This window comes from Taudactylus pleione, unplaced genomic scaffold (assembly GCF_031769625.1).
Source record: "Taudactylus pleione unplaced genomic scaffold, aTauple2 ptg000582l, whole genome shotgun sequence".
Classification (NCBI taxonomy): domain Eukaryota; kingdom Metazoa; phylum Chordata; class Amphibia; order Anura; family Myobatrachidae; genus Taudactylus; species Taudactylus pleione.
In genome coordinates, this window is record NW_028284984.1 from 920,684 (window position 1) to 935,651 (window position 14,968).

At 41.2% G+C, this 14,968-nt stretch overlaps 1 protein-coding gene and 1 long non-coding RNA gene across 2 annotated transcripts in view; one reads left to right on the forward strand and one right to left on the reverse strand.

The window, feature by feature from the left end:
- Positions 1–14,968, reverse strand: part of LOC148481403 (uncharacterized) — a 167,103-nt gene that overhangs the window by 134,117 nt on the left and 18,018 nt on the right. The gene's annotated exons all lie outside the window — the stretch shown is intronic.
- LOC148481405 (uncharacterized) lies at positions 2,466–6,140 on the forward strand. The gene is made up of 2 exons (XR_015871911.1): positions 2,466–4,876; positions 5,510–6,140. It is a non-coding gene; the product is annotated as an uncharacterized LOC148481405 (long non-coding RNA).

Below are 14,968 nucleotides of genomic sequence, written 5' to 3' on the forward strand. Positions count from 1 at the left end.
CATGCGTATTAGCAACTGCGTTCCTTGCTGAATCAGGCCCTATGTGATCTAGTCACACAGCAGTGTTGGTCTGAGGGTCATGGGGCTTTTTGAGAATATAATGAGAAAATATTCTCAGTGGCACCCCCAGGTGCAGGCATCATAGGCAGCTGTCAAAGATGCTAAATGGTAGCGCTGGCCCCCATTCAGAGAGTGACAAACATTTAATTGCTATATTTTAAAAACACCCTAGAAAAGCTGTGACATTAAGCAGGTGCAGTATCAGAGATGCATGGTCACTGTCTGGTGTGCAGGCTTCTGGGTGTGTTCCGAGGACTGAATTTTACTCATTCTTCTTTACTAATCAGATTGTCACAGCTGTGATGGTTGGTAACCTGCCCATAGTGCATTATGTTACATAGGGCCTGATTCACAGATGGACGCAATCGGCCGATGTTTTCAGTCTGCACATGCGTCTAAGTCGCACTGCGTATGCGTCCTGATGGTTAACGACAAAAGTTGCAGTACAAATTTGGAGGCAGTGAGAGGCAATTTCAGTGGGCATTCCTGGAAAGTAACGGGGTGGCTACCCAGATTGCAGGAGTGTTGCAGACCGATGGTGTGTCTTTGTGTGCACAGTGGCGAATTAATGCAGCAGCCATGGGCATGTAAGTAGGAAGTCCATTGTCTGCAGCATTAGCATAAAGACACAATCACGCTGCAAAAATTACGCTGTTGCATCTACAATGGCGTCCACTTTTAAATCAGCCCCATAGTCTGTGTCTGTAGTCACCGGTCTGGTCTGATCGAGATACATGTCTGTCTCCTTAGTTCTACTACCCCAGTTAATCTCTTAGGAAAATATTTAGTGTGCAAACTAGAATCTGTTTCCCACTAGAATTAGCAGAAGCGGTTCTCCTGCGGAAGAAGCATGAGATCATCTGCACATCAACAGATTAATTATCCCATACCAAACCCAGATCGTGCTGTCTTCTCTGTCTGTTCATCATAGCAACGGAGGTACCCCTCACCGGCCTTGTGGGACCTCTGACCCGATGCACCTTCTTCCTCTGCCCTCCGTAGCAGTAGGATGTGTCCACTAGTGTCCTGTCTGTCACTGAGCTTTACAGATGCAGTGTGCAGAGAGGATTCGCAGGGACAGAGCTTTCTCGCAAGCTCTGTCCCTGCACGGGATTTGCAGTAAATTCCTGTGATATTGACTGAATTCGCAATGTGAATTCAGTCAGTAATAGCACACTACAATCTGCATTACCAATGCGGATTGTAGTAAATAGAGCCCTTAGTAAAATAAGTCAATCTGAGGCGCAAGTGCATGCAAAAATACAAATGTATGTATAGTTAGGATGCTGTCTATCTCTCACCAATTAACTTAAGTAGGCATCCAGGTAGATGATAAAGAGGTAGCAATGCAGATGCTGCGAAACCATACACGAGAGTATGATTTTCTAGTAGTAGCTCTGGAATCATGCACTACCAACCTATTATAGAAGCCATTTTGGAATAAGAATCCATTTTGTATGCCATGTATGCATGGAGGGTGGGTGCACAGGACAGGATGGAGTTAATTCATTGTACAGACCATGTCATATGTGCACAGAAAAGCATATGTACATATATGGTAAGGTATGCGATTCCAATGTTTAAACAGAGCTATACTCTTACTGCAGATAATGAATACCAGATGTGTTAGACGGAACCTATAAATGTGGGCTGCTCTGTTAAATAAAGGAGAGAGATGGAGATGCTTGTGGTACATACAGTTGTGTCCCGTGTCTCCTTCTTTACACACATGATCATATGTAGCCTAGATGACACACTGAAAGTTCTGATTGATAAATGTAATACATTTGAATAAGAATATAGAAATGACCCCCAGATGTCCACTTACTTAATTATCACTGCAAAGGAATGTTGCGTTTTATATAACTAGTGTTTTGTTTGTTTTGTTTTTTCTTTTCTTCTTGAAATGTATATTTCCTTTGTATTGTGAAGGCATGCTGTGATAGAGGTGCTTTGCTGATGACAATGGAATGCAGGATGTCACAGAAAATGGCTGCCGTGCTGAAATTGAATGTTTGCTTGTGAATGAAATGGGCCCATGTGTAAGTGATAAAAGAGAGTCGAGTGAACTTGAGAAAGTAGAGTTGTGTGGAACAATTGTGTTGATCAGATGTGACGTGTGTGAATGATTGTGCGTAGTGAAGGTGTACTAGGGAATTGTGGAGAAGGTGTGCTGGAATTGAAAGGGTTAATGTGTCAATGTGAGTGAGTTGCCATTTTTTCATGGGGACGCCCATAAATAAAAAATTGGCATTGCAAGATTGGAAAAAGGATTGATGTTGAATGCATTAGTAACAAAATGCTTTATTTGTTATTTTCTAGGAAAATGGATATTGTTTCTGTAACTTGTGAGATCAAGAGAAGGCAGAGACACATTGTACTTCTAAAAGAAACAGTAATTATTTTTGATTGCTGCAGAAAGGATTAATAGTAAAAGTGATGTAAAATGTCCCTAACAAAATGTTTTATCAGTTCAGTTCATGATTTCTTTAAACTGTTGAATGATGCATGCTTACAAATTAAGAAGTTAATTGTTTTAGAAGAACATAATTTTACAAATCTAAGAATATAGGTAGAATAGGGGCTGTTGTTTAGATATGACTGGACTTAATTAATCAGAAGCAGCCATAGGAATACATATTGCCAATGCAGTTGCGCAGTAACAAGTCAGCTTTATAAAAAAAAAAAAAAGAGAGAAAAAAGAAAAATCCAATAAGTAGAAGCAGATGCTCTAGGCTTTGCTGTGTAAAGGAATGAGGTAACCCGCTATAGAAGAGAAATTATCCTCAGTTGTAGAATATCATGAGAAACTGTTAAAAAAAAAAAAAAGACACAGATCAAGGGATTGATGGATTGATAGGTACTATCACCCTTGGACATGTCAGGATGTTGAAACTAATTTTGTTTACAGGAATGCAACTAGAATTACACTGACACTACTTAAAACATGCCGGACATTTTTTGTATGCTTCTGATTGATTTGGTTAAGATAATAAAGGATGCTATGAATAAGTACTGTAAGATAAACAGAAACATTTTTTTGGTTCAATGGTCCAACCCAACCTAACCAAAAGGGTGTGTCTGGACCTCAAGGATGGGGGAAGGAAACAAGTCATACAAAAAGTGCCTGTACTAAAGATATTTAAACAATTGAGAGGATTTTTAGGTCTTATTGTATTGTACTTAAAAGGTGATAGACAGCAGTAATTTAAAAGTACTGTAACTTAGTTCTTGTGTTAGCTCTGCTATATTACAGCAGTTAGTTAAGATTGAATCCTGATGTCACTTCGTTTCTCATGTATTCAAGAGGAGGGAGGAAATGTACTATGGGGGGATGATGCTGGCATATGAGGGATGAATAGAAATGCTAGCAGCACAGCATATGCAAATTGGGAGGGTCTGAGCTGTTCTCAGTCTGCACATCCCTAATGCAAATACTATATGTAATTCAGCTAGCAACCACAGGGGACTAGTGAGACACAGGAAGATGAAAATTATGATTACTTTTTTTATTTTTCATCTTTCTTTAATGATAATGATTGTTTTGAATGAATGAAATCTTTTTCGATAAGTCATTTTATTGTAAATTATAGATAGATTATACATAGTTTGTATTAGATTTTTTGTTTGCTGCTTTCCAAATGCCAACAAATTTAGTTTTAAGTAAGGTCAAAAGCACAGATCAGAGAACATACCAAGTTGCTCCAGCAAACCAAGTTGGCCAAACAGGTTATAGTAATATACCTGATATTGGCAACCAGAAATGCCAGAAACATTGAACCTGAATTTGTTAAAAGTTGCAGTTACAGGTTCCTCAGAGAGAGAAGTATAACTTGGAAAGGCTTGCACGACTTCGGGTGATGGATGGATGGATGAGCACCACCTCTGTCTGCCACGTGCACTATTCTCAGTCTGAACCCAAATACTTCATGGAAGCACTCATCAGTTTAGAGATGCTATGGTAAAAATAGCCAAGAAGCACTGGATAGCCCCAGACTTCCGTTAGGCTGCATAAGCCTATCCCTAATCATTGCACAGCCCAGGAAAAGTGATCACGGTATTAGAAGAAGAAAGAAAGGAGTACCTCACAGATGTTATTCCTTCCAGAAACTAAAGATTGATTTTATATAGTTGGTTAAGTGTTGGGTATATTCTGTGCTCAGACCTGTTGTCAAATTGACTATGGTTTTGCAATGTAGCAAACACAAAAACACATTACAAACAATATGAACAATAGGAAAAAGGAAAATAAATGACAGAAGTAATTTATACATGTGAAGTTCTTGAGGTAATAGAGAGTGACAAAGGTAAACATTTTATTAGAATTTTTTTTAGAATGTATCTTGGAGAATCTGAGAATAAATAGGACCCAAAACAATAATAGAGTGTAAAGACTGAATTATACAGTCAAATTAAACTATGAAAAGTTTGTTAGAATGTTTATTTTTTAATATGATTGTTAGTCAAGAACAGTCCCAGTGTGAAATGTAGGATGATAGCTTATAGAATACTATTTAGTATAGTTAGAACAAGATGTGAGTTCCTACAACAGTTACAATATGAGCATAGTAACTTGATTCAATATGTGATGCATATATAATAGAAACTAACCATAGTCCACCACCAGGTGTTCTCTTATGTTCTAGATCCCAATTCAATTGCAGCACCTATAGACTGCAACCAGGTGATTGGGATAAAGAAGCATCTAAGGAAAAGTCTAGGACCCAGATACAAAGTCCTTATCAAGTTCTCCTAACTACTCCGATGGCAGTAAAGGCGGCAGAAAAGAAAATTTGGATTCGCCTCACACTGCAAGGTCATTATATAAGGGGAATTGGAGTAATTTGAAGTTATGAATTGATATATGTTGCTAGACCCTAAGCCAGACAAGGCCTGTGAGGATGTACTGTATACTATGCTTCGTTCTTGTTATAGTTTTGTTTTTAGTTTTATCAATACCCAGACCTAGTGTAAAGAATGGTCACAATATAGAAGCTTTAGCCAGACTATGTAATACTGTTACAGATGAAATATTTGATGTGTTTGAAATAATTATGAATGAATTGAAATTCCAGGTGAAGGTTTTGGGACAGTTTAGGCTGATCCTTGAGTATCTCACAGCTACACAGGGAAGTATGTGTAAAATAGTGAGACCTGTTTGCTGTAATTATATAGCTGATAATTTATCTGACCCAATATATGTACAGAAAGTTAGTAAATTGAATGACAAGTTTAAGAAGATACATAATGATCCAGAGTATAATATTGATAGTAATGGATAGTTTACACGGTTGAATATGTCAAGTTGGTTCAAGGGAACAGAAGAATAGTTCTCAGGAATTTTCTTGTAAATAGCTAAAGAATTGACATTACTAGTAATCATTTACCTGATTGTCAGGATAGATATATGACTAATAAGGAAAATACTTACACTTGATTACTGTTCTAGGTTTAAAGCGTCTAAAGAAATATCAAAGAAAACTATGATCCTGCTACATGGACACACCCAGAACTTTTGTGCAATATGAAAGACAAGAGAACCATTGCTTTGTAGAGACTTATGTGAACAATGTATGGCAATAATTGAAGGCTTTTGCAAGAATACAGATGAAAAGAAGATACAGGACTATAGGAACTGAGGGACTCATCACCTATATGGTCTTGAATGGGCACTGCCCCATGCAGCTACCTCGTTAGGAGGGATAACTTGTTGTGTGAAGTAGGGACCAGATACATAGGGGGTGGGCCATGGCTAGGTAAGCTAGAATGATAATAGTATGTAAAATTTGAATCGAAAGGGGGGAATATGTAGAAGCCATTTTGGAATAAGAATCCATTTTGTATGCCATGTATGCATGGAGGGTGGGTGCACAGGACAGGATGGAGTTAATTCATTGTCCAGACCCTGTCATGTGTGCACAGAAAAGCATATGTACATATATGGTAAGGTATGCGATTCCAATGTTTAAACAGAGCTATACTCTCACTGCAGATAATGAATAGCAGATGTTAGTCGGAACCTATAAATGTGGGCTGCTCTGTTAAATAAAGGAGAGAGATGGAGATGCTTGTGGTACATACAGTTGTGTCCCGTGTCTCCTTCTTTACACACATGATCATATGTAGCCTTTAGCAAACAAGACTCTGAGGGTGATCAATAAGGGACTCATTCAGTAATCATAGCTAGTGTCCTGATTTGACACTATCAATGAAGATTGTAAGGGCCAAACTACTGCAATTTCAAGAGCGCATAGCTGTTGAGACAAATGCTGAGAATTCTGTTCTGTTGTCAACGTGTGTAAAGTTTAAAAAGCCAAAGTACAAGTGCTTCAAGTGTCATACATTAGGGCAGTGGTTCCCAAACTGGGTGCCATGGCACCCTGGGGTGCCCCAGGACACTTGCAGGGGTGCTTTGGGTAGGTGGTCCAGTACCAAATAAAAATATTTTTAGTCAGTGTGATAGGCAAAACCAATGCTAATGGCTGCCAATCAAAAAATATATGGACAAAAAGCAGCGCAGTCCTGTCAACCACCACATAACTGACCCTAAAGTACATATTCAATTAGAAGCGAAAAGCCGACATCTGCAAAAAAAAGTATTGCCGATTGCGACTTTTTGCCAGTCGGAAACTAATCTCTGTATTCAATTCAAAATGCTTTTCGCATAAGCAGAAAGTCAATGCAATGTAATAGGTGAAAAAGATTCGCCTCTGAGTAGCAGGAGAAAAGAAGTGCATTTTTTTTTGGGGTGCAAAGGTGGGGAAACCACTCAGAACCCTTGGGACAGCCCCCAAAGATAACCGAGGTTCGGATAGATCAGAGGACACATAAAACCCCTAGGCAGGGATGCGTGGGGTTAATAAAGTTAGGTAGGGGAGTGTTAGTTTTTTATGGTCAGATTGACATTAGAATAGGATTGGTGGAGTGTTGTGTAAGGGGTGTGGTTATTAGGAGTGTGGGTAGGTCAGCAATGTTACACTGCCTCTTTGGAATCTGATCTGCAAGCTGCACAGTCACAAGGCTGTAATACTCTGGTCTTTGTTTTTGGTATTTTTCCCCCTATTTCTTCTCATACATGTCTTTCCTGCCTTCATCTTTATCTCTTATTCCTATTATTCTGATCTATTCTTTCCTGCTTTGCTGTTTCTTTATCCTATCCATTCCTCTCTACAGTATACCTTGCCCCTGGCACGCCCGTTTTTTGTCCCTGGATGATGCTGCAGATCTGAGTTTCATAGTGCCCATCCCCCTTCCCTCCTCACTGTGTGAGCTGTAACTGCTTGATCTATCTTTAGGTGAGCTATTACTGTGTGGGCTATCACTGTGTGAGCTATGTTTATGTGCTCTATTACAGCCCTGTAGCCCTCACAGCACAGCAAGGCATGCTTGCTGCCCATGGGTTTCCCATTGCCTTCAAATGTAATATAGTTCCAGCTGGTCGCGCTGGTGCTGCCGCACTGGATTCTGGGTCTATTGCCGGACAGCTGGTGGCAGTGGGGGTGCTCTGACACCCCTACGGTCTTTGTAGTCTGGGGGTGTGGGGGTAAGATTTAGCACCTCGGCTGCACCTGCGGCATACATCACACGGGCTCAGCAGTTAAATGTGGCCTCTCCCTCCTCCTTTTCTTTTATACAAAGAAAAAGCTATTAGCAGAGCATGCATATTCAGTAATAACAGGCTGAATGATACGCACAGTGGTAAGGGCGCTATTAAGTTGGTCCTTTCGTGCATTAGGTATATGGTTATGAATGTGGTAGGTTATGTATCGATAAGCTAACAGTTTAATATATTAAAAAATGACTGTAGGGAGGCAGCTGTATTCATATCTGGTTGCAGTCAAAAAGCAGTTCTCCAGCGCTCATGTCAGCCGCAGCTCCTGGGCTAGGCTGTGGGAATATGTAATATACAGGGCTGGGAGGTTCCCTCGCTGCTCCGTGTCAGGAGACGGCGGTCTTATGCTCTGTTGCTGTTTTTGTTATTGTGAGGGCTCGTTTCATACGTAACCCACGACTACAAGGCCGTGGCGTATCTCGTTTATCGGCCATATGCCGTTTCCTTAGAAGCTTACCAGCCCACCTCCGCACATCTTTTTATTTGGTCTATTCACAGCGGCTGGTCATTGTCAACAAACCAGTTTTTATTCATCTAGTCATACAAAACAGTTTTATTAATCAATACTATTGGTAGAGCACTTATTTCATACATAAATGCAGTGCTTTTTTTATGCATGTTAAATGCGTTACAGCACATGTTATCATTATTACCAGTTATTTATATAGCGCACACATATTCCTCAGCGCTTTACAGAGAATATTTGGCCATTCACATCAGTTCCTGCCCCAGTGGAGCTTGCAATCTATGTTCCCTACTACAGGCTCACACACATACACACTAGGGTTAATTTATGTTTGGAGCCAATTAACCTACCAGTATGTTTTTGGAGTGTGGGAGGAAACCGGAGTACCCGGAGGAAACCCACACAAGCGCAGAGAGAATATACAAACTCCACACATGTAGGGACGTAAGCCAGCATGTCAGAAACCATGGTGCCTTTGGCCCTTTGTTCTGCGGTTCTTCTGCACGGTTCCTTATTAGATTATTGCGTTAAGATTTTGTCATATGACATTCATTTATTACAGCAAACATTCATGTTATAGTCATGCACATGGTTGACATTCAAAAATTATAAGTCAGTATGCACAATGAAGTTATATTGATTTAATATTAATACAAGCAATTAATTACCTCAATCTTAATAAGACCGTATCGTCCATTAAACTCATTTATTACAGCAAAACATTCATGTTTAGTCATGCACATAGATAAGTAAATAAGTGCGGCAGAGAAGTGTGGATAAGGAAAATATGTCTCATGGAGTATTCATCAGTTAATCGATCACAAATGTGTTCTTGCACAATATTACTAATATCACGCTATTACATACTTTGTATTTCATAAATGTACTAAATTACATTACATGGGTATCCCTAAGTTTCATATAGTTTGGGAATGTCTTGGAACCCTATGACCACGTTGGGACTTGAAGCGTGTGCCGCTCCCCCTCCCACCATGCGCTCAAGTTGGAGTCAGCTTTTGAATGGTATCACGGGCTCATAGTCTAAAATCAAGTATTAGGAGCCTATCATCTCCTATTCTGTTATTCTTCACTTGTTTACTCTCTTTCTTTGTTATAAAATGTTTGGACCACCCTTTTGGTCATTAGCGTGCATGCATAGGAACACCACGTGTCGGTACGTCATTTTTCTTTTGTCCATATGATTTGCCCTTATACTTTCTGTAGTTGAATTGTATTAATCCCTGTACAGTAATTTATGCTCTTTACCTGTAGCCGGTGCTCATGCATGCATAGGACCACTTCGTTCTGGGGTAATTTTTCTTTTGTCCGTATAATTTTCCCTGATACTTTCGGTAGTTGATTGCATTTTATTCACGTAGGGTTTTCTGGCCCTTTCCCTATAGCCGGCGCCTGCGGTTGGGTGGGTGCTTTTCCATACCGTTTTAATTTGAGAGCTTTGTCTAATACATTGTGAGGTCATACATAAGGTACATTTATGCGATAACTGCTGGTATGGTTTCAATTATCCCCGCAGTGGTCCAGTTCCTCCTCAGACTCAGTATCTGGCCTTTGGGAATATTTGTTTTATACTTTACATTTTGGTGTTGAAAATGTGTTATATGCCAAATATGGTTCGTAGGAGTTAGGCGAGCTACACATTTTTGCATGGTAGTCTCATCGCTATTCCAATTAAGACCTATACATATATATTTATTTTATATACAGATACAGGTTCGACCCGAGTCCACCTCCATATGCAACGCTCTTCAAAATACACCATATCTTATACATGCACCCCCCCCCCCCCTTTTTATTTTACAAATACATGTTCATAGGATTTAGGTGAGCTACACAGCTTACATTGCATCTGATCCCCATTCATGCATACCTAATCATATATTTATATATAAATCTTACATAGGGAAACAGGTTTGAACCGAGTCCACCACCCCCACATACAACGTGCTTCTAAGCACACCATATCTTATTCACAGCCCTATGTAATAACGGGACACGCCCCTGGCTTAGGTTTGCCCGGGCCGTGGGTTGTGGTCTCCTAATGGCTTGGAGAAGCTTGGTCAGTGTTTATGCCGCGTTGCATATATCGGGGAATACTACATTCCTGGATTCAGGAGCCATCGCAGTGTTGCTTGTGTCAGTGGGGGTGTTTTTGAGGCCCCTGCTGTCATAACAGTCGGGGGTTCTGTTTACAACAAGGGTTGGCAGTGTTTGCTCCCCCAGCATCCGATATGTCGGCGTGCTGAGTCCACTAATTAAGCAGCTAGGTATGATTTGAGGCTGTTGTTCCTTGTGTCTCGTTTGCTCTTTACACTGCTGCGCCTGCGCATACGGTTCATTGCCTAATGCAAAGGACCCTGACTTTCGGTACTGCCCCTGTTTTTCTTTTGTTTCAGACATCAATGTGGCCGGATCCCCTCCTACCGCTACCCCAGGGATCGATATTGTCACTTCTGTTGTTGCCAGGAATGGAGTCATCAGCGCAGAAAATACCCTGTTCAATTCTCAAGCCGCCATGGAGAGTTTTTGCATGTTGGTCCTTGGCTCCTCAGTCCTTTACCTGTCAGACTTTGTGGCTGCAGTGAGAGTCTTTATGGCAGTCACAGCTCAGCAGGGGATACAGGCTCTATGATGATGGAAGTCCAACACCTATATTCCATACTTACCAACTCTCCCTCATTGTCAGGTAGACTCCCTGAAATAGCAGTAATCTCCCTGACTCCCTGAAGAGTCCAGCAGTCTCCCTGATTGCACCTTACGCCCATTATAAATCTGTTATATAAAAAAAACCTCAGAGATATTTACATTCAAATAGGATCTTTAGTGTAATTTCCTTGCAATGGTTATAAGGCACAATGATCCCTATGGCTACATGCATTTTCTGAGAAGTATCAGTGTATTTTCACCAACAAATAGATCCAACTAACTGCTTTGGGCTCATTTACAATTGGATGTAAGTCAGGTTTATGACACGCCTCTCAGATGTAGCAGTACACGCCCTCTTTACTGCCACGCTCCTAGGTGTTGCTTTTACAATCTCCCTGAAATGCTTTTAGAAAAGTAGGTAAGTATGCTATATTCATGTGGACTAATGATGTGTAATGTTTGTTTGAGGACTTGAGTGCTCCGGCCAACTTGCCACCTTCCCGGTGGGGGTCTCGAGGGATTTTGCCCTATCTTTTGCCCTGCTTAGGACAACGTTTGGCTAATACTATAGTTTAACTTCGTGTAAACAAATAAACAACAAAAATATGAGAATGACATTAATAACCAATATAAAAAGATCCAGCAGGTTTTTTGTAGTTTTTTACCTCGGGTCAAGTCCTCCCCCCCTTTCCCTCCCCCCCATCACCTCCCTCTGCAATATGTCATAATCACCATACTCATGTATGTTTCGGTATTGCAGGAGGTTTACAGGATTACAGCTCATTTTGTTTAACGGACGCTTGTTTATATTTTGGGCAGGTCATTCCGCTTTGCTAGTTTGGGTTGGGAGGCATTAGTGCCCTGTATACGGACGTCAGCGGAGGACTTTGGTTCTCCTTTGGTCTTAGCAATTCACCTGGGAGGGATTGATTTGTGCCGGCAGATGTCGCTTTACTTGCGGCACACTATTTGTTCATGATTTGGGTGGGTTGCTTGGCTTTGGCCAGATGTCATGATAATTGTGTCCGATATTGTGCTAGCCTTTCCTGGTGATGTAGGTGCATGGTTGGGGGGGTAGATTTGTGGAGCATCACCCTTTAATGGGGTACAAGATGCCTAGCTGGGACACATTTCATTTATAGAGTGTTTTTGTTCGGTGTGGGGAGGTTTTGGAGAGTAGGTTGTATGGTGGCGGGCACATTCCATCATTGGGAACATGCATGGCGGGAAAGAACGGCAGTATCTATAAAGCGTCCACCTTGCTGCAGTATGAGCGGTGTGCCCCCTTCAATGCATTGGATAGGCTGATTTTACCCTACTGGGGTCAGCGGCACCTCTCGTCGGAGAGGGCAAAAATAGTGCATTGGGATGGGGCTGGATACCATCTCACTTGCCAGAGAGGGATATCAGCCCTTGCAAGTTTTATATCACTATTACACTTGAATTGGGATAGTGACCCGTTCAGTGAGTGTTTTACATCTTTGCCTAAGTCAAGTGTGGGGCGTCAGGTTACTGGCCGTTCTTTCCTATGCCACCATACTCTGATTGTAAGATAAATAAAGCTGACCATATATTTTTGATAGCATATATACTTGGTCTGTCTCTTTATTTTATTTAAGTTGGTTAAATAACTTTAAGGTTGCACGCATTATCTGCCGATGGGGATTTTAAGATAGCTGAGGTTCGGATAGATCAGAGGGCACATAAACCCCTAGGCAGGGATGCGTGGGGTTAATGAAGTTACGTAGGGTAGTGTAAGTTTTTATGGTCAGATTGACATTAGGTTAGGATTGGTGGAGTGTTGTGTCAAGGGGTGTGGTTAATAGGAGTGTGGGTAGGTCAGCACTATTACACTGCTCTTTGGAATCTGATATCCCACCCTCCCTCCCCCTTTTTTCCTCTTGTGTCTTGTGTCAGCTTTATTTCAAGGGCGGGAAAGAATGGCAGTATCTATAAAGCGTCCACCTTGCTGCAGCATGAGCAGTGCGCCCCCTTCAATGCATTGGTTAGGCTGATTTTACCCTACTGGGATCAGAGGCACCTCTCGTCGGAGAGGGCTAAAATAGTGCATTTGGATGGGGCTGGATACCGTCTCACTTGCCAGAGAGGGATATCGGCCCTTGCAAGTTTTATATCACTATTACACTTGAATTGGGATAGTGGCCCATTCAGTGAGTGTTTTACATCTTTGCCTAAGTCAAGTGTGGGGCGTCAGATTACTGGCCGTTCTTTCCTATGCCACCATACTCTGATTGTAAAATAAATAAAGCTGACCATATATTTTTGATCGCATATATACTTGGTCTGTCTCTTTATTTTATTTAAGTTGGTTAAGTAACTTTAAGGTTGCACGCATTATCTGCCGATGGGGATTTTAAAGATAACTGTCAAAAAATCCCTAAAAAAAAGTGAAGAACACCCCAAAAAAGTACTTTCATTTTGGGGGTGAAAAAGTGGGGGTACAAACATAAAAACTAGCGAAATAGACTTTTTGGGGGTCTGCAAGGATTGGTGAGGTGTTTTTTTGATTGCAAGTGCTTGCTGCAGGTGCGTATTTTAAGTTTTTTAAAATTTAACTTTAGCGACTTTAAAATATGCTTTCACCCATTTTCAAGTACCCCAAATTTGACAGGACTACTTATTTTCACTATAAAAAACTTTTTCTTCACCACTTGTGTAAAGACACTAATTAGAGGCAATTGTACCAACTTAAGTACCCCAAACAGTTTAATTAGGACTAATTGGGCACTACTACATTGATCTCCAATGTTTCTGCATCTTTTTGGGGGTTCAAGCTGATTTCCCCGATTCTGACAGCACTTTCCACCTATTTTGACTTCACGTGTCGCCGTTTTCGTGTCTTTTGGAACTGAATACGGCGAATAGCGGGGACGCACACGATAAGTTTCCGAGGCCAAAAGACACAATGTAGGTGAAAAATCAGGCAGGCGGAACTTTATCACGGGTGCAAAACTAATTGAATACTGCCCTAAGTGTGACATCTAGGCACAATTTACTTAATTAAATTTTTGCCGAATTTGTCAATAATAAACTTTTGGCCCAGGGGTGCCGTGGAAAAATTTGTGATACTCTAGGGCGCCTTGATTCAAAAAAGTTTGGGAACCACTGCATTAGGGCATAAGGCCTCAGAATGTAGAGCAAGTGAACCAAATAGTATTTCGTCATGCAAGCGTTACAGAAAGAATGAGCCAGTTTTGAATATAGCAGACAGCCACTGCGAAGATTGCTGGTACATAGCACTTCAGCTGTAATGAGAGTTGGTTCAAGTCTCTAAAGTTCTAAATCCCAAGAAAGTCAGGACAGTTACCGTGGGTGAAACAGTTGTCACAGACATAGAATATGTGTTGTTTGTACCAGATCTTGGAACCAATCTGATTGTTACCAGTGTACTTGAAGAGAAGCGATATAAGGTCCAATTTGCAGAGGGAATGTGTTGTGTACAACAAATGAGGGCCTATAATTACAATGGCAACTTGGTGCCAACAACTGTATATCCTGGAGACGGATGAGTGTTGTGTGATGACAGCTTCAGATTCCAAGCAGTTAATGGAACTATGGCATAGGAGAATGGGACACCTGGAATACAACAATATGCAGAAACTTCTAGATAGCATGGTGACGGGGATGTCAGTGAACAATCCTGGACAATGGAGGTGGAATCAATGAATTACAACCAGGGGTTAAAGTGGGCCAGAACATGGCGGAACTGCGTTCCGTCACTTCTATTTGGAGAAAGGGGCAATGAGTAAGGGGCACTATCACTGTGGGCACTGCATAAGGCACACTACCACTGTGGGCACTGCCTAAGGGGCACCACTACTGGGGGCTCTGCATAAGGGGCACAACTACTGGAGGTATTGAATAAGGGGCAACACTACTGGGGGAACTGCATTAGAGGCACCACTACAATGGGCATTACATTTGCATAAGGGGCACTACTGCTGTGGGCATTGTGTAAAAGGGGCACTGCTGTGTGTCATACATGACTAAGGGACACTATGTCATGTGGTGTAATGTGAATCAGGGGTGAATCAAGATTGTGCTACTGTGTGGTGTAATTTGAATTAGGAATACTATTGTGTGACAACGCCCCTTTCTTTTGAGACCACCCCCAGCCGCACTGTCCCTTTTTTAAAAAAAGCATC